We start from the raw sequence: 21,005 nt of genomic DNA on the forward strand, positions 1-21,005 counted from the left end.
ATTTGGAACTCAAAAACTTGTGGAACTGAGTGTTGTAAACTAAAAATAAAAAATAAATTAAAAAAAGATCAAGCAGTTAACCATTACACTTCTGATTTCTGTCTTTATTCAAATATTGGCAGAAGAAGAGGTAACGGGGTAAAGTACTCAGGAGAAAGAGATAGATATTTGTTACTATTAGGACGTTTCCTGGGGGCTCAGAGCTGCATTAAAAAAGGACATGTTATTGATGGACATTTGTATAGCCTCTCAAAAGCAGAGAAATAAAATGTGGATGCTGACAAGTTCCAGGCAAAGTGAGCTTAGCAGATTTGATGAGAAGAGGTTTGTAAACAAGCTGGGAATTAACCTTTCTGAAGTGATCACATCTGGCATTTCTCCTTTCCCATTGGTTCTTCCTGTGGTAGATATGAAAAGGAAACCTTTCCTTTGAAGAAAAAAGTCAAGAATATGATTAGAAAAAAGGTCAAGGGGAGGCCAAAGAGAAGGATTGAGGAAGAACAGTGCTTCCTTCATGAGAGCTGGTGCCAGAAAGAGGGGGTACATAGTTCCTTCATCACTAATCAAGCACCCTTTACCCCCACACACCTGCTAGACTTTGCCCATTTCAATCAATCAGTAAACATTTATTAAGCGCCTACTACATGCCAGACACTGTGCTAAGTGCTGGGGAGACAAAAAGAGGCAAAAGATAGCCCTTACCCTCAAGGAGCTTACAATCTAATAAGGCACTTACAGTCTAATAATGTGTACAAATATCTTAGGTCACAGATTTCTTTCATACTATCTCATCCTTTCTTATGCTATTCTTTTAAAACTGTATCTGCTCTTGTCTTTGCTACCTGCTTAGCTGATACATGTGGGCAGTTTTCTTCTTTCCCATCAATTTTTAGTTTAAAGTCTTCTTGATCAAATTCACAAGACTATAAGCAAATATATTTCATTTTTATATTATAGACAGCTACCTACTCCTTTCTAGACTTAAGACTGTATCAGACTAGCTTTCCAATACTTTTTAAACGAATGAATTCACAGAGAATCTCTAAAACTATGCAGAAAATAAGTCTAAACAGCTGTTTTGCAGGGTTTCCTAATATTGTTGTTTCAATTAAACAAACCCTATAAAATTCCTTCATTAGCATGTGAGTATAAGAATAAGAGATGCCTTAGTGACCTTAATTCCATGGTTCGCTTAGACCTTCCTATTATTTCTGCAAATGCCTTATCTTCTTGGCTGGCATTGTTACAAGTAAACCTCACCGGATGCCTGCATGAAGGAACACAGTAATGACTTCAGTTTCTTTAAAATGTTGAAATTATAAACATGTTTTTCCAAACCACAAAATCCTTTATCAAAAAGTTTTCTCTTTTTCCCTCATGGACTCTTTCTTTAATAAACATCTTTATTCTGGGAGCAGAATCTTGGACTAATAAGAAAAGGTACATGATGACATACTAAACAATGAAACAAATTTGGCAAATATTATTTATAGATTGACACAATAATTTGTGCATGCCTGTAACAAGTATGCCTTCCCTTTAAAATAATAACTAATTTTTATATATGTTTTAAAGTACATAAAGCATTTCATATACATTATCTCATTTCAACCTCACAACAACCCTTTGAGGTAGAGACCATAGGTCCCTATAGTTATTACAACTAGTTCCTAAACCAGGTTGAGGGTCATCAACAGGCCTCAAACCCATCAGTGACGTCTACCTCAACCATGTGAAGACTAATCAGGCAGAACGGACAGATGAGAACAATTTGTTCCAACAGCCATGAAAGCTTAGCTGAAGCAGGTGCTTCAGAGTGCTTAGAGTTGGTCAAGCATCCAATATGCCAACGTCATCCATTGCATCCCTGGCCATCGCTAGTTATTTGACTTTTGTCCTGCCACTGGACTTCAGTGACCCAGGGAGAGCAAGTGAGGCTGACCACTTTGTGCAACTCTGCCACACTTAAAGCCAATTCACATGAGAGTGAAGACAGCAGCCATCACATTATGATGTCATTGGTCCTCTTTGAAAACAAAGAATGAACAACAACCACCAGGTGCCCATTTGCACGAATAATAAATACCCCTGAAATGGTTGCATGTATTTGAATTTGTACTATTGGAAGTTATTATGTAAAATATGGTAATTGGTTCAAACCTAATGGAAATACTAATTCCAAATTTAATTAATCAATTAATTAATTCCTCAGAAAAGCTGAATTCAAAGAGTTGTTATGCAAACAGCATCTCTTCATACCCCACAGCCTGTTTTAGTTATGAGAAACAACAAAAATTTCTTATGTTATAGTGGAATGAGATCAAAGTACTTATGTGTGAATCTCAGTTCTGTCACTTACTGTTTATAGGACCCCAGGCAAGCTACTAAACCTTGTCCAGTTTCTTCCCCTGTAAAATGAGGAGATTAGACTGGGAGCAGAAATTTAGAGCTAGAAGAAACCTTAAAGATCATCTAACCCAATCTATTCATTTGGCAGCAGAAAAAACTAAGCCTAGAGAAACTAAGTGACTTGCTTAAGGTCACACAGATAGCAAGTGGCAATCATGATTTGAACCCAGGTCTTCTGACTTCAAAGCTAGTATTTCCACTATATCATGATTCCAGATGATCTCTGACTGAATTATTTAATATGTATTGATTAGTCATGCCTCTTAGAGTGGAAACTCCTTAAGGATGGGCTTAAATATGAGTCTTTTGTATCTCACGCATCTAGCAGGTAAAGGCAGGCCTTACAGGTATATATACTTGTTATTCAGTCATTTCAGTCATGTCTGACTCTTCATGACCCCATTTGGCATTTTCTTGGCAAAGATACTGGAGTGGTTTGCCATTTCCTTATCTAGAACATTTTACAGATGAGGAAAATGAGGCAAACAAGTTTAAGTGACTTGCCCAAGGTCGCATAGCTAGTGTCTGAGGCCAGATTTAAACTCAGGACTTCCTGACTCCAGGACAAGTGCTCTAACCACTGCACCACCACTGGCCACATGACCACAGATGTCACTTTAACCTCTTTGTGATCCAGTCAATTCTCTTAAGAGTATAAATTACAAGACAGGTTGTTGATCTGCGTTGATAAAAGATATCCTCACACTCACCATGACCAATATCTGAAATCACAAGTCCAGATCCCCCAGCAAATAATAATATCTAACCTTTATGTAATGCTTTAAAGTTCATAAAGAACTTTACATATATTACCTCATTTGATCCTTATAACAACTCTTTGAAGTAGGTGTTATTTTCTCCATTTTAGAGATGAAAAAACTGAGATTGACAGAGGTTAAGTGACTTACCCAGAGCAATACAGCTAATAATTGAACTCAGGTCTCCCCTAACTCCAAGTCCAGCACTTTACTGAGTACATCATCTAGCTGTCTCAAGAAAACTCGTATTTCTATAATACTTTAAATTTTATGGTGTTTTCCCCCAATAACTTTGTGAGATATGCAGTACAAGTATGATTATCTTCATTTTACAGATTAAGAAACAGAGGTTTGAAGGCTAAGTGTGTTACCTAGGGTCAGTGACCTGGCCAGGAAGTGTCTAGAGGGGAATTTGAACAAGGGCTTCCTCACATTATTATTGTTGTTTGCGGATGTCAAAACCGAAGTTTACAAAGGCCAATTTTTTCCAGGATCAAAGGTGGCCTCGGTCCTGTTGTCTAAGCATTGGACTTTTTCTTCATCTTAATTAAAGATAATATTGCACATATATGTAAATGGACTTGTTGGCTTCATGAATTTATGCACATATGCAGACATATCCTTCCAGAAGAAAAGGCAGCGGTGTGAGCAATAAACTCATCATGTGGCTCTCTACCTCTCTGAGACACTCACTCTCAGAGGTTCTATTGCTTGACACAGAGCAAATACAGACAGAACAAGGATAAAAACTGGGAGGGAAAGTTGTCTTTAGAAGCCTTCATAAGCAACATGCCAAAATTTGCAGAATGCAGCCAAAGCAGTACTTGGCCGGGGTGGGGTGGGGTGGAATTTATATCTCTAAACACATAGCATTAAAAGAGAAAAAGAGCAGATCGATGAATTGGACATACAACTAAAAAAATTAAAAACCCGAAAACAACACATCAAAGCCCCCTATTAAGCACCAAAATAGAATCCTGAAAATCAAAGGAGATATAAATAAAATTAAAAGCAAAAAAAATTTTTAAATAAAACTAGGAGTTTTTTTAAAAAAACTAAAATAGATTAAATCATTGACTAATTTGATTTTTTAAAAAGAAGCCTTCATAGTCAGGTGAAATGTTTCTAAGGAAAAGGAAGACTTGTTTTCATAGCTGTGATCATAGACTTACATGGAATTGCAGAATGTCAGAGTTGGAGGGGATCTCAGAGATCACACAGTCCAAATTGTACCTGAATAAGAATCTTTTCTATAATAGCCCAGACAAATCACCATTCAACATCTGCTTGAAAAGCTCCAGTGTTGGGGAATGCACTACTTCCCAAGGTAGCCTAGTCTATTACCAGGATGCTTTCCTTATATACAGGCTAAATTTGCCAACCTGTAATTTCTACCCATTACGCCTACCTGTGCTAGTTGGACCCAAGCAAAACAAGTCTAATATTTAAACCATATGACAATCCTTCAAATACTTGAAAACAAGTATCATATCCCTTCTTTTTTTTTTGCCAAGCCAAGTGGACAATTAATTAATTGGAGAATGCCTCTTATTCTTATAAATTTGAATCAATTCATTGTGTATCTTAAGTGCTGAGACCATCAGAGAAGCTTTCTGCAAAGGTTTTTTTCCCAATTAATTTAGGTAGCATTGTCACTTTTAGCACAGTGTTCATTTTGTTAATAATATGATTAAGTTTATAGTTTTTCTGATATTAAACCAATCAAGCCTGTATTCTTTGTATAAATATAACCCAGTTATATGATAAAATCTTTGTCATATGTTGCTTTGAACTCTTTGCTAATGTTTAAGTGTTTGCATCAATGTTCATCAGGGATATTCATCTATAGTTTTCTTTTTCTATTTTAATGTCTCTGGTTTATTTATCAAGACTACATCTAAGTATAGAATGAATTTGGTACGATTCCTTCTTTTGCTATTTTTGTACAATTTGTATAATATTAAAATTAATTGTACTTCGAATGTTTGATAGAATTCCCTTTTGAATCCATCTAGTCCTGAAGTTTTTTCCTTGGAAGTTGATTTATGAACTTCTGGAATTGGGTTGCTTAAATTTTGAAATTTAAATTCTAAATTTCCTCTCTGAAATTGGGTTGCTTAAGTTATCTATATCTTGTTCTGTTAGTCTGGGTACTTTATATTTTTGTAAATATTCATTTATTTGATCTAAGGCGTCAGTTTTATTGGCATATAGTTGGGCAAATAGTTTTGAATAATATCCTTTATTTCTCTGTATTGGTTGTAAATGCTTTTTCATTTTTGATACTAATAATATGGTTTTCTTCTTCCTTTTTAATCAATATAGTGAATGGTTTGTTTATTTTATTGCAGTTGTTTTCCCAAAAACAGCTCCAGTTTTATTTATTAATTCATTTTTTTGTAATTTTCAATTTTGTTAGTCTCTTACTTGATTTATAGCATTTCTAATTTGGTATTTAATTGGGATTTTTTAATTTGTTGGTTTTCTAGTATTTTTAGTTGCATCCCCAATTCATTGATCTATTCTTTCTCTTTTTAATATCTCTAAACATTAAAGATATTAATTTTCCCTTAAAGACTGTTTTGGCTGCCTCCCAAAAATTTTTGTATGTTGTCTCATTGCTATCATTATCTTTAATGAAATTATCTATTGTTTATGTGATTTGTTCTATCAATTTTTAAAGATTAAGTTATTTAGTCTCCAATAGATTTTTAATGCTTTTTTTTCAGCAGTCTTTAACTTAATATAATTTTTATTGCATTTTGATCAGTAAAGGATATCTATTTATGGGAAAGGGTACCACAGACTTTTAGACATGTTTTGTACTAATTTTGGTAAATACCCCTTCTAAAGCTACTGACTGAAATAATTTTCAACTGATAGTCTTAGGAGAAAGTACAAATTAGAGAATCATCCCAAACTTTTCAGGGGGTACTCCAGGAAATCTGAGAGGGAGATATACTCCTGCTCTGTAACCCAAGAGACATCTGTGACAGTGAGAATTTGGGATAAAGGTGCTCATTGCTTATATAGGCTACAGCAGGGTTGGGGAACCTGTAGCCTCAAGGCCACATGTGGCCCTCTAGGTCCTTAAGTGCAGCCCTTTGACTGAATCCAAACTTCACAGAACAAATCTCCTTAATAAAAGGATTTGTTCTGTGAAACTTGGACTCAGTTCAAAAGGCCACACCCAAGGACCTTGTGGCCTCGAGGCCACAGGCTCCCCACCCTGGGCTACCCTAATAAGGGGAGATGACAGGTATGGGAGGTTTCAGCTGCAAACCAAATGGAAAGACCCAATCGTTCTTAGGCTATAGTAGTAAAACATATGGTAATACATCTTCCTTAGTGTCACTTTCATCTATAAAACCACGTCCCTTTCTGACGCTGAGTCATTTGACAGGGCCAAAGATTTTTGAAGATGAGACCTTTCTTTTCTGGGTCTTTAGTCACTGTGATTGATGAAGAGATGAAGGCTGCAGTATATGCAAAGGAAATTAGCAGGTTGCAGCTCCATCGGGGCTTCTCCCCTGGATGAGGACTGTAGGGACTGGGGTACGAGCAAGGAAGGTAGCTGTGGGAGCGACTGAGGCTTTCTATTCCCAGGGATGTTGGACTTACTTGTCTGTCAGTGGCAGAACTCACTTCTTTTCCCCAGACTCTCCTCTCTTCCTGACTTTTCTATTACTGTCAAAGGCACTACCATCCTATCACTCGCCCAGGCTCACATCCTGAGTGTCATCTTTGACACCCCACTCACATATTCAATCTGTTGTCAACTCTTGTCATTTCTACCTTCATAACATATAGTCTATCTATCCACCTTCTCCTCCCTCGTAGAGCCACTCTCCTAGTTCTGGCTTCCTTAAAGACTCAGCTCAAATCCTACCTTCTTACAAGAGGCCTTTCCCAGTCTCTCTGTTGCTAGAACCTTCCCTTCTGAGAGTGTATTCTGAGAGAGACAGAGAGAGAGGAAGAGAGGACGGGAGGTGAGAGAGGGGAGGGAGAAGGCAGGGGTTGGGGGGAGATGGGAGAGGAGAGAGTGTGTGTGTTCTTGTATGTATTTATACTTTGTCTCCCTCATTAGAATATGAGTTCCTTGAGATCAATGATTCTGTTTTTGCCTGGCTTTGTATCTTTACTGTGTTCCTGGAACACAGTAAATACTTAATAAACACTTGTTTGTTGACTGATTGGCAGCTGGTATTAGTGATGTTGGGAATGGTCCCTTGTCCACAGGAGTAGCTCCCTTGGATGATGGTTGCTAGGGGCTGGGCTAAAAGCAGGGATGGTGGCCTGAGGGGGTCTTTAATTCCCAGGAATCTTAGGGCAGGGTCCTAGGCCGTCTCCACCAAGATCTAAGGGTTGAGGTAGTGGTTGTTTGTCTGAACTGTCTTGAACATACTTCCTCCTGTCTCTCCCTCAAGATGCCTTACTACTTTCCACTTCTTCCGAGTTATTTTTATTTACCTAAAGGAAATGTCATTTTTTTACATCTAGGTGGTGTTTATCTCAGTCAGTTCACACCACACTGTTCCCATTGGTTCACATCTCCTCATTTACTCAGACCATTGTGTCCTAGGCACAGAGTATGTCAGGAGTCCCACACAGTGACCTGAATTGTGTCACATCAAAATTTTATGCCTTATCAGACATCTAACACTGCGCGCAGTAGGTACATTAAAAATTTTTGTTGACTGAATGAATCTATTAATTTAATCTTCACACACATGCAGTTATAGTAACACACAAGAGAAGAATTCACAGCTAACCAGTCTAGTAACAGGGTCCTTAAAGGTGGCAATATGAGTAAATGATGCCCACCCCATGCTACTGTGAATCACTAGGACATATTTGTCAACTAAAATCCTAAATGCCTAATTCTCATTCCACCCCCAGCCAGATGTAGCTGGCCTACCTAAAAATTCAGGACTCTTCAAAACTCCAGATAATCTAGTGTTGGATTCACCAAAAAAATTTTAAACCCTTTTATATGTGAATTAGTTATTCAGAAAGTATTGTGACTCCATCAATATAATAACCAGAAAGCCTGTCTCCCTGGCTCACAGCATTCAGGATGCTGCAGGGGAAAAGAAATTTTTGTTTGGACCATCTGGCCATCTCAGTACAGGGAGCAGCATGCTGGGTAAGGCCACATTCATCATGGAACCTTCCTTCAGGATCCCACTCCCCAGTGATGTTTAAACTCTACTAAAACATCCCCCTCTTAGAAAATTATATTTTTTACTCCCATGGCAAAGGCAGGGATTAAATCCATCTCCCTTCTCACTGGCAATGTGGTTCTGGAGGTCCATGCTGAGTGATTTTGTGAATTGTAATCATCGTCCAGAAGGATTTGTATTAATCAACCACTGACACAGCTTTGTTCCATGTCACCAGCTCCAATGTGCCTGTGTATGCCAGTGTTCAAGGGAAACTCAAAAGGTTACCGTAGCCCACTAGTACACTATCAATAATACAGAGACCAGAGCAAAGGAACAAGCCTCCAGGCACATGGATTTCATCCAAAAATCAGATTTTCCTCAGGGCCATTTCTACAAATGGGAGGCATTTGTATGAATCCATTTAAGTTTTCCATTCACTCATTCCAGGCTTCTCTAATAGCTCACTTTTATAAAGAGCTCCAAGGTTTACAAAGTGCTTTATTCAAAACATCCCTGGGAGGTAAACTAGCTAACTCGACTGATAAGGACAGTGCAGTTCTGAGAAGGGAAATGGTTTACCCAAGGTCACACCATGCTAGTACATACTAGAGCCCACTGCAAATATAGGAGCTGCTAGCAAGCCTGCTGTGATCTGAAGACTTCAGCAGAACATCAGAGGAATTCCACCTTCACCATTGTGTTAACAGACTTTCCTTAGGATGATCAAATCACACAAATGTCAGAGTGTGAAAAATGTTCTCTTAGATAATGATTCTCCCAGTAGAATGTCCCCCTCCTGAAGGCTGGGATTCTTCCATTTTTGTCCTCGTATGCCCAGTGGCAAGTCCACTGCCTAGTGTGTAGTAAGCAACTAATAAACGCTTGTTGAAGATGGGTCCCGAAGGAGAGATATGAGAAGCTACCCTTCTCCCATTCCTTTGCTGGGGAGGAGGAGGCGGGGAAGAAGGGGAAGTGGCCTAAGGGTGTGAAATATCACATACAATGTCAGAATCCAAGTACCTGAGATGAGATAATCCAATCTTTCCTAGATGTGAACTTGACTTAAAGGCTGGTAACATCTGCCCACCATCGTAGGAGCCAATAGTGAGAGGTCTTATACTTGGTACATGCCATGCTACTCTGTAGTTCAATAATAGCGAACAATAATCATTAACATTTCTATAACACCTAAAGCTTGCAACATGCTTTGTTGGTGTTGTTCAATCGTTTCACTTCTGTTCAACTCTTCACGACTCCATTTGGGGTTTTCTTGGCAAAGATACCGGAGTGGCTTGCCATTTCCTTCTCCAATTCATTTTACAGCTGAGGAAAATGGGGTGAAGCAATTTGCCCAGGATCACACAGCTAGTAAGTGTCTGAGGCTGGATTTGAATTCATGAAGATGAGACTTCCTGATTCCAAGCCCAGTGCTCTATCCACTGTGCCACCCAGCTACCCTAAAAAATAAAAAATAACATGCTTTATACATGTGTATATGTACATATAAAGCATGTTATTTTATATATTTATATATACATATATACATACATATTTATATATGTATGTATACATACACATACACACATATACGTATATATAATTTCATTTAATCCTTACAACCTTGTGAAGTAGATGCTTTTGTTATCCCCACTTTAGAGCTGAGGGAACAGCAGCTAAGAGGTAAGTTGACATACGTGGTGGGTATCAGAAGAGCTTCACATGACAAATGCAGTGAATTGGATGGCACAGAATAAAGAGTTGTACTGATGTACTGTCTGACCTTGACCAATTAGTTCATCCTCTCTGGGCCTCAGTTTCCTTATCTGTAAAATGAGGGTATTAGAACACCTGGTTTCTAATGCATTCAATGGATCCACAATTCCAAATGTTGTATAAATGGCAGCTTATTCCCTCAGGCAGCTTTGGGACCCTAGAGCAATTTGTTTTCCTACCAAGAATGACCCATGATATAATTAACAATCATTTTTGTAGATTTTCATTGATATTTTATTTTTACATCACCTGGATTTCCTCCTATATTTTTCCTTCTCCCTCCCAGAGAACCATCCCTGATAGCAAAGAATATTTTAAAGTAAAGAGAAAAAGAAAAAGAAGAAAAAAAAATAAGCAAAATCAAATACATCAAAAATAGGACATTCTATGCAATATTTCACAGCCATGGACCATCTCACCTCTCTCTCTGCTGCAGAGGAATGGAAGGAGGCATCTTCTCATAACTCTTCTTTGGGGCCAAACTTCAACAAGCGGTTCTTAATTGCTTACTCTTTACCAGGGTATACAAAACAAAAGTGGACCAGTACTTGCCCTCAAGGAGGTTACAGCCTGTTATAGGCTCAACTCATACAACCAATCTTACATAGGTACTGTATGTGCTGAACATCAGCTACGTGTCCAGCCTTTGCTTAGCGTCAAGGGTGATACACACCACGTGTACATAGCTCGTCCCATTGGAAACATCCAACGTTCACTAACTGATTGATAAACCATTGTTCTCTCCTCAGTGAATTTACAATATTGTGGTGGGACACAAGGTGCATACAAATGAAGTGCTGGATTGTGTGGCACAGATGATAAATGGAAAAGGGAGCTAACTGTGAAGATGGTATAGATACTTAGAAATCATCTAGTCCAAATCCCTTTCTGTGGTTGTTGAGTTATAGCCAATTCTCCGTGGCCCCATCTGTGATTTTCTTGGCAAAGATCCTGGAGTGATTTGCCATTTCCTTCTCCAGTTCATTTTTCAACTGAGGAAACTGAGGCAAACAGAGTGAAGTGACTCTCCCACAGGGTCCTAGAGCCAGTAAGTGTCTGAGGCCAGATTTGAACTCAGGAAGACAAGTCTTCCTTCCAAATCCCTTACTCGTTTTAAAGACAGGAGCAGTGAGACCCCAAACAACTAAAGTGATTCTGACCAAGGTTACGGTGCTTGTTAGTGACAATAATAATGATAGCTAGCATTTGTATCATGCTTTAGGGTTTATAAAGCACTTTACAGACATTATTTTATCTTAAAAATCTAGGGAGGTAGATGCTATCATTACGCCCATTTTAGAGATGAGGAAACAGGCGTAAATGGACGTCAAATGACTTGCCCAGGGTGACCAAGCTAGTAAATGTCTGAAGCTAGATTTAAGTGCAGGTCTTGATTCCAAGTCTAGAACTCTATTCACTGTGCCACCTAGATGCCAGGTGCAGAACTGGCACTAGAATTCAGGATCCTTGGCCCTTGATTCCATTCTCTTTCCACTACCCATTCTGCATCCTTAAGGAGAGATTCATGCGCCCATTAATTTGCAGACTTATAGCTGAAGGACCATTGGAGGTCATCTGGTCCAGTTCCTTCATTTTATACACACCTAAACTGCATCCCAGAGAGGATGTGACCAAGGCCATGTAAATAATAAATAGTAAGGTTGGGATATGACTCCAGGTCCTCTGATTCCAAATTATGGAATTATCCAAATGATTCCATCGTAACTCACTACTCTTAACTGTGCACTTATTGCAGGATTTACAAAATTGTGTTTGTCCTTTATTCTCCAAGAGGATCATGACATCGGGGAGGTGATGCCATGACATGCAAGTGAATTGTATTTAAGTGAGGGAGGGCTGTGCAAAGTCACCAGTCTCACTTTCTCCTCTGGAGCCATCTGAGTCCAAAGGCAAGATATAGATCAGGTTGACTGGAGATGGCTGTGTGAATAGTAGTAGTTGCTGCCCCACTGGGGACCTAACTGGAACTGGCCAGTTTAGCAACACAACTCTTCCTTCCTTCCTTCCTTCCTTCCTTCCTTCCTTCCTTCCTTCCTTCCTTCCTTTCTTCCTTCCTTTCTTCCTTCCTTTCTCTCTCTCTCTCTCTCTCTCTCTCTCTCTCTCTCTCTCTCTCTGTCTCTCTCTCTCTCTCTCTCTTTTTCTTTCCTCTTTTCTTTCCTCATTCCCTTCCTTCTGTCCACATAAGGTATCACACCTATTACCTATGAGTATTCTGCCCAAAGGAATATAAATTTTGATCACTGAAATTTCTCAAGATAACTTGGAGTTCATGGGCTAGATTTCTTTCTTAAGGACCATGCCTTAAACCCAAATCACTCTGGCTCTCAATTGATTGGCCAACAATAGGTCCCAGACCAAACCCCATTTGATCACTGTTTGAGCCCTAACTGGCTCAGAGTAAATGTAAATAGCAATTGTTTCTGCTTTGGCCAGAAACCCTGAGAGTCTTCCCCACCCAGAATGATTTTTTTTTTGACTAGGTAAAAAAGGCCATTCTCTGCCTCATTTCTTACCTAGCCTTAATCACTGGGCATTGCCTCAGTCAAACTGAAACCTGTTAAAGACCTTGATTTTAAAAGGCCAAGGTCTCCCAAGGTATCCAAGGCGTCATCTTGATCTATATCTTGCCACTGGACCCAGATGGCTCCAGAGGAGAAAGTGAGGCTGGTGACTTTGCACAGCCCTCCCTCACTTAAATCCAATTCACTTGCATGTCATGGCATCACCTCCCTGATGTCATGGTCCTCTTCAAGAAGGAAGGACAAACAACAACACAAGATTTAGATAGATAGCAAGGACAATATTCTATTCATTCATTCAGTGAACATTTTTCAAGTACCTACTATGTGCAGAAAACTATGCTGTGGAGAAAGGGAGAAATAGAATTTCATTAAGACAACTTTCTCATAGAACTTATAGTCTCAGCAGGGGCTAGAGATATGGACACACAGACAACTAACTACATGCCTAAATCTAGGTTGGGGAAGAGATAGTAGCAGAGGTGCCAAGGTAAGAGTGAGCAAGGTGATGTTCAGAAAACAGGGAGGAAACAAACCTGGCCAGAGTAGTAGTGGATGAGATTAACTAGGTAAACTAAGGATATCTCTAGGACAGCAAAGTGGTACAGCCTGGAGTCAGGAGGACCTGAGTTCAAATCCAACCTCAGATATTTATTAGCTGTGTGACTCTGGGCAAGTCACTTAACCTTGTTTGCCATAGTTTCTTCATATGTAAAATGAGCTAGAGAAAGAAATGACAAACCACTCCACCAGTATCTTAGCCAAGGAAATCCCAAATGAGGTCACAAAGAGTTGGACATGATTAACAGACAATAAAAGGAGGGGACAGCCAGATGACTCAGTGCACTGGGCCTGAAGTCAAGAAGCTCTGAGTTCAAATGTGACCTCAGACACTTACTACCTGTGCGACCCTAGACAAGTCACTTACCCTCTGTTTGCCTAGGAGGCAGCTAGGTGGCTCAGTGATAAGAGCACTGGGCCTGGAGTCAGAAAGACTTGAGTTCAAATGTGGCCTCAGACACTTGTGACCATGAAGAAGTCACTTAATCTCTTTTTGCTTTCATCCATCGGAGAAGGAAATGGCAAGCCACTCCAGCGTCTTTGCCAAGAAAACCTCACAGACAATATGGTCCATGGGGTCCTGAGCAGTCACACATAACTCAACAACAATAACCTCAGACAAGAGCTTTCCCAACACAAACACAGAAGAGTATGCCTGAGATTCAGGCTGGGTGAGGAATCCACCTCTTTGCTGCAGACACTAAGGGCCCTAGTGAGGTGGAAGGCCAATTCCAACAAGCGTCTCTTCTTTTCACAGCGTCCCATCGGCCTCCAGAGATGCTCTGAATTGGCTGCCCTGTGGCCGCTGGAGGAAGCCCAGCCCCCTCCACGAGTTTCACAATAATCCCACCCCAACATGGGGCCAAGCTAGGACTATCCGTCCTGTCCCTCAGCCCGGTGACTCATCTTGATGTTCCCAGATTTCTACAGAACATAAAGTTCCTAGGTCCTGAAGTGATCGAAAGAGATGAGCTTCAGATAGTAAATGAAAGTCATGCCGCCGGACAGATATTTCAAAAGGACCATCTTGGAGCCTGGCTTCTCACCAGACAGTCAACTCATATTTCCTCATAATCTCTGCAAATGGCTTCACATCCCCCACAGAGGTAAGAAATGAAAGGGGACAGATTGATAGATTTTCTAATATCTAGTGACTGGCAATTTAGGGCTATTTTCAGGTCTAGGCAGTCTTTCTTCTTCCTTCATTCTCCTTCTTCCTTTCCCTGAGAGGAAACTGTTTCTTTCAGCAACTCCTTTTCAATGCTCTTTTTAGAAGTATTTGTTTTCACCCACGCTGTAATCTCCACCAAATAGTTACATTTCACCCAAACAAGAATGGAATGACTCTACTGCCAGCCCCTGATTGCAGAGATTTAGGGGCACAGTGGATAAAGCGCTGGACCCAGAGGAAGGAAAGACTGAATTCAAAATCTGGCCTTGGACACTTCCTAGCTGTATGACTGTGGACAAGTCACTTCACTTCTCTCTGCCTCAGTTTCCTTATCTGTAAAACAAGGCTTTATAATAGCACCTAACTCCCAGGTTTACTGTGAGGATAAAATGAGATAATTATTTGTAAAGAGCTTTTACAAATTTTAAAGTACTATATAAATGCTTGTTATATTATTATTTAGTGCAACAAGCTATGGACTGAGTTTGAAGACCTGAGTCCTAGACTCAGCTCCACCATTTATGAGTCATGTGATTTTGGAGGAATCATGTTGGCCCCTCTGGGCCTCACTTTCCCCATCTGCAAAATAAGAGTGATACCCTCTTTCCCAACCAACCTTGCTAGGGTATTGGAAACCTCAGATGGGAAGATTTATGTGAGGGTTTGGTAAACTATAAACTATCCAAACGTAAGGCTATGTTATTATTGTAGGAGGAACAGGTTGGCATATAATGCAATGGAACAAGCATGAGGTTTAGAGTCAGGAGACCTGAGTTCAAATCCTGAATCCGAATACTTATTAGCTCTATGACTAGCCATGGGAGGCAATGTCTCTGAGGCTTGTGTCTCTGAGCTTCATTTTCCTTGTCTATAATAACGCCGATATCCCTCTATCAGTTAAATCACAAGTCCAGGCAAAAACAGAATACTTACACTACTTACCTCATAGTATTTTTATGAGAAATAGATTTTGTAAACCTTAAAAGAAAATGGAAGTGTAAGTTATTATTAGTTAGGAAATCAGACAGGAGAGTGGGGTGAGCATCTGAAACAAGACACAGATCGGAGAGTTTGATGTGAAAAGAAGTCGTTCTGAATGCACTGGGTGGTGGGGGGGGGAGGGGAAGAGGGTGTGGCGTTGGGGGAGGAGAGGACCAAGAGTTCACAGGGGGTTGCATCAGCTCCTCTACCCTGAACAATCCCAAAGCATGCATCTTGGAGAAGAGAGAAACGTTATTGAGTGAACTTTGAGCAACCACATTCAGCTCTTCCCAGACGTAAGGCCCAAGCCTAAACCTATGCTGATTTTGTTTAAATGTTCTATTTACTTTAAATGGTCTATGTAATATTCATATGCTATTTCACTAGAAAGTATATAAGCTGCTTTGAGGACAGAGATTATTTCATTTTTGGTTTTGAAGCCCCTGTGCCTAGCACAGTACCTGACATTTAGTAGATGCCAAATATATGCTTGATGCCAATCTCTGGTTCCCCAAATTATTAGTTCACTGATCATTACCCTTCCCACATAAGAAACCCGCCGGTGCCCCTGATGAAGGGAGTGTTGTTCCTCTGTATCCTGATGCCTGGAACAGAGGGAAAATCTCTGAGCAGAGACGTCAGTGGCCCAACAAGCCCTCTGTCCTGCTAAAGAATAAGCCAGCATAGTCTTCCCTTTCTCAGGCTGTACAGTGATACTAAAAGGGCCCCTGCAAAACCCCAGTTCGCTCAGGCCTGTAACGATCACATTATCACAGCTCTAAAACACCTAGGGCACCTTCTGCACGCTGGCTGATATATTGGCAGCATCAGCTAGTTGGACCCAAAGAATAAATAAATCAGCCCAAGACATGAAGCTCTGAGGCTAATAACTCCTTAAAAGTTTGTGGTGTGCCCCTGAAGCTTTGGCAGTGACTTAACACCACGTTTCCCCAGGCTTTCCTAGCTGTTTGGTGAACACAAAGACGGGCCAGGTCTCCCTGATCTCCTTTACCAGTAATTGACTAAGTAATGGATAGTGGAGTTGGTGGTGACCACAGAGGGAAGAGAAGAGGAAAGAAAATCTGGATTGAATGTGTGTGAGGTGGGGAGGTCAGCTGAACTCTGTGTGTGTGTGTGTGTGTGTGTGTGTGTGTATGTGTGAGAGAGACAGAGAGAGAGAGAGAGACAGAGACAGAGAGACACAGAGAGAGAGAGACAGAGACAGACAGACAGAGGCAGAGAGGAGAGAGACAGAGAGAGATAGAGAGAGAGAGAGAGAGAGAAGGAAGGCACATGGTATAGAAGGAGGGGTACTAACTCTGGTGGCAGATCACCTGGGCTCAAAGATACTTCTGCTGAAGCTTGCTTGTATGATTTGGAGCTAGTTATTTCACCTTCTTGGGCCTGAGTTCCCCTGTCTGTATAATGAGCAGGTGGGAATTATGACTTCCCTTCTTCAGCTTTAGGTCCAAGATTTTTATGTAATGTGTGGTGGTGGGTGGTGGCAGGGCCTGTAGGGTAAACTCTCCTAATTAAAGGACTAGTTTTTTGTTTTGTTTTGTTTTGTTTTGTTTTGTTTTGCTTTGTTGCTTCTCTTTGTATGCCCAGGGCTTAGCACACTGCCCGGCATGTAGCAGGAGCTTAATAACTACTGGTGGACTGGCTGACTAGCAAATGTTCTCCAGACAAAGTCTGGTAATGGCCCAGGGAATCCCGGAAGGCCCATAGCTTTGTCTTAGCCTAAAGGTTGAGAAGCACTGAGTTCCAGAAGATAGTTACTAGTCGGGGTTTATCTCCAAAAACAATAGTTACAGCTCTCATTTCTATAGCACCAGACTTCTCTGTTCCTCACTCACAATGTCCCATCTCATCTCCACACCTTGGTGTGGTCCACACTCCGTGGCCTAGAATGCATTCTCTCCTTTCCCCCGCCTCAGAGTCTAAGTCTTCCTTTAAAGTGAAAGTCAGGCACATTTTCTGCATGAAGCCTTCCTGATCCCCCCATGTGCTGATGCCCTCCTTCCCAAGCTACCTTGTATTTAAGTACTTTGGACATGTTTTTACTTATGGACTTCACATCTATACTGTATGTATTTTCATATGTGCTTTTGTCTCCCTCCCTCCCCTTATTAGTATGTAAGCTTCTTGAGAGCAGGAATTATTTCATCCGTTGTTCCCCCACTGGCCAGCACAGGGCCAGATACATAAAAGGCATTTGACAAATCTTGGTTAATTGATTATATATGTAACGCACACATATGTCACACTTTGCCCTCTCCCTGACCAATTATGTAGCAGGTTTCTTCACTTTGAGGTTAACTAAGGCATTCATTCTTTTTTTTTTTGGAGGGGGGAAAGCAGGGCAATTGGGGTTGAGTGACTTGCCCAAGGTCACACAGCTAGTACATGTGTCAAGTGTCTGAGGCCAAATTTGAACTCAGGTCCTCCTGACTCCAGGGTCCCTGCTCTACTCACTGCGCCACCTAGCTGCTCCTAAGGCATTCATACTAAAACCTAAGTTTATTTCTTCACCTAAGTTGAAAGCCCTACATGGAATCCCACCTGCTACTTGGCACCCTTCATGGAAGTTGATGTATTTTCTCAGGATGTCTTCCTCGTGATGAGCACAGTTGGATCCTAGCAGCAAAGACAAGCCCCATTTTCATGTTTTGAAAGCAAACATCCAAACACTTCTAAAGTAAGTAGCTAGCTCCAGGATGGTGACAGCAGGCTACCAATGCCGCAACTCTGCTCCAAGCGGGGAGCTCAGGTTCTGAGGGGACTATCTGCATTTCTCCTCCACCCCACCTAGAATGAGAGCAGGCATCTTGATGGCCTTAGAATCATGAAGTGTTAGCACTAAAAGAGAAATTAGAGATCATCTATTCTGACCTCTTCATTCTACAGAAGAAGAAACTGAGGTCCAAAGAAGGCAAAGGACTCTTCCACAGTTATCCAGTCAGTGGGAGAGAAATAATTAGGACCTATACATGCTAGTTTCCTATAGAGTCTGGGTCCTACTACCCTAAAATTCTGGTTGAAATATTTTACAAAGTTGCAAGAGGGAAATGATGGAATACCCATTTTCCTACAGCAACCTTTTACCATTCCAGCAGCTGAACAGAAGTAGTGCACCCGGTCTTAGTCTTGTCAGAGGAATATGATGAATAGGTAGTAACTAGGGTGGGGGGTGGGGTGAGGAGAGATTGGGGGGAAGGGAAAGACCTCGGAGGGAGGAGGTCATCTTTTGCATAAAAAAAGATTGAAACATATATACATATATACACATACATATATACATACATACACATACATATTCAATTCAATTTAATAAACATTTATTAAGCATCTGCTATGAGCTAGGCATTGAGAATACAAAATCAAAATAGGCCCTGCCTTCAAGCAGCTTATATTCTGCTAGGGGCACATGTACAAGTAAATGAAAAGTTATGTCCTTACATACACAAAATGGTATAGCTTCTAAGTTAACAAAGGAAAAATCAATTGAATTACAAAAACACATGGGCAATACCCCAATGATAGTAGGAAATTTTAATATTCCTATCTTCTCAGAGCTGGACAAATCTGACTTAAAGAGAAACAAAAGGGGAACTATAGAACTGAAAAACAGTTGGAGGATTTAGAGCTAAAAGATTCAAGGTGCCTTCTGAATAGAACCACTAAAGAACATACACTTTAAAAGTGCACTGTGTGGCACTTTCACAAAAATGGACAATGTATTAAGGCAAAAAGAAATTTAAATAAATGCAAAAAGCAGAAATATTAAGTATATGCTTTATAGACCATAGCACAATAAAAAACAAAAACTTTAGGGAGCATAAGCAAAAGAAATAGACCTAAGTGAAGACTTAATGATTAAATCCCTAAATAATATTAGATCAAAGAACAAATCAGAAACAATTAATAACTATAGGAAAGACAATGACAGGACAATATGCCAAAACTTTGGAGATGGTAATAAAGCAGCCCTCAGAAGAAAACTTCTATCCCTAAAACATATATTAACAAAGTAGAAAATGGAATTAAAAACTCCATATACATTTTTAAAAGTTAGAAACCCAACAAATAAACAGATCCAAACTAAGCATAGAAAAGAAATATTGAAAATCAGAGGAAAATAGATACACTAGAAACCAAAAAGACTATAGAAATGATAAAACTAAAAATTTGTTCTTTGAAAAGACTAACAAAATTGATTAACCTTTACCCAATAAGTTCAAAAGAAGGGGATAGAAAACCAAATTAGCAAAATGAAAAAGGAACAGAAAGTGAAATCATAACAAACTCCAAAGAAATAAAAATAATTATAAAACCTTACTATATACAATTATATGCCACTAAAACTGAAAACTCAAAAGAGAAAGAGAAAGGAAGGAAGGAAGAATTCCCAAATTAACAGAACACCAAAGGGAGATCTTAAATAATTCAGTTTCAGGAAAGGAGACTAGCTATAAGGGAACTACCAAAAGGTGGGAGACTCCTGGTCATAATGAATTTTTCAGGAGAATTTAATCAAACTTTTAAAGAACAATTAATTATATTGTACAAATTAGTCTCAAAATTTGAGAAATAAAGCATTCCACCAACTTCCTCTTAGACAAATAATAGTCCTAATATTTAAAACAGGGAAGAAAAAGAAGAAAGAAAACTATAGAACAATGTCATTAATGATTATTGATTCAAAATACTAGTTTTAAAATTACAACAATTTACCCAAAAAAGTTCACTATGACCAAGCTGGATTTATGTCAGAGTTGCAAGGATGGCTCAGTAATAGAAAACTAATCAACATAATGAATCACCTCAAATACAAAAGCATCCAAAACCACAAGACTGTTTTAGCAGATGTAGAAAAAGCTATTAACAAAATACAACTCTTATTTATGCAAAAACCCACAAAACATGAACATAGTCAAAAGGCATTTATTAAGCACCTGCTGTGTGCTAGGCACTGTGCTAAGTGCTGGAAATGTAAAGAAAAACAAAAAAGAAAAACCAGTCCCTGTTCTCAAGGAGCTCACAGTCTAATGGGAGAAAACAATGTGAAAATAATTATGTACAAGTAAGAAATATACAGATAAAGTGGAGAAAAACTCTGAGGAAAGCATTAGCATTAAGAGAGATCATTAAAGTTTTCTTGAAGAAGGTGCAATTTGAGCTGAGATACAAATGAAGCCAAGGAAATCTTGAGTTAGAGCCAAGAAGAGAGAATTCTAGGTGTGAGAGACAGCCAGTGAAAATGATTAGAGCCTGGGTACTGTCTTAAAATGAAGGTTCTGGAAGGAACTTACTAAAGAGAGGAAAGGACCACAGGGGTAGAAAGGCCCAGGATGAGAAGGCTTCAGGGAAAGAAGCATCTTCCAAGGTGAAAAGGTTGCAGGGAGAATGAAGGTTGGGGTGAGGAGGGGAGATGGAGAAAGAAGCCTAGAGAGTTAGAAGCAGAGCAAGGAGAGGAGTAGAGTGCACCTGGTATTATTTATTTATGTTTAATGCTCTATAGATTATTGCACAGGTAGATAAAATAACTGTCTTTTGTGGCTGAATAAAAGTATTAGGATGTGAGCTCACTGAAAGTTTCCCAAGTACAACTCCACCAGCAGAGAGGACAACAATGAAGACACCTACC

Source organism: Trichosurus vulpecula, chromosome 4, assembly GCF_011100635.1.
Source record: "Trichosurus vulpecula isolate mTriVul1 chromosome 4, mTriVul1.pri, whole genome shotgun sequence".
Taxonomy (NCBI): Eukaryota; Metazoa; Chordata; class Mammalia; order Diprotodontia; family Phalangeridae; genus Trichosurus; species Trichosurus vulpecula.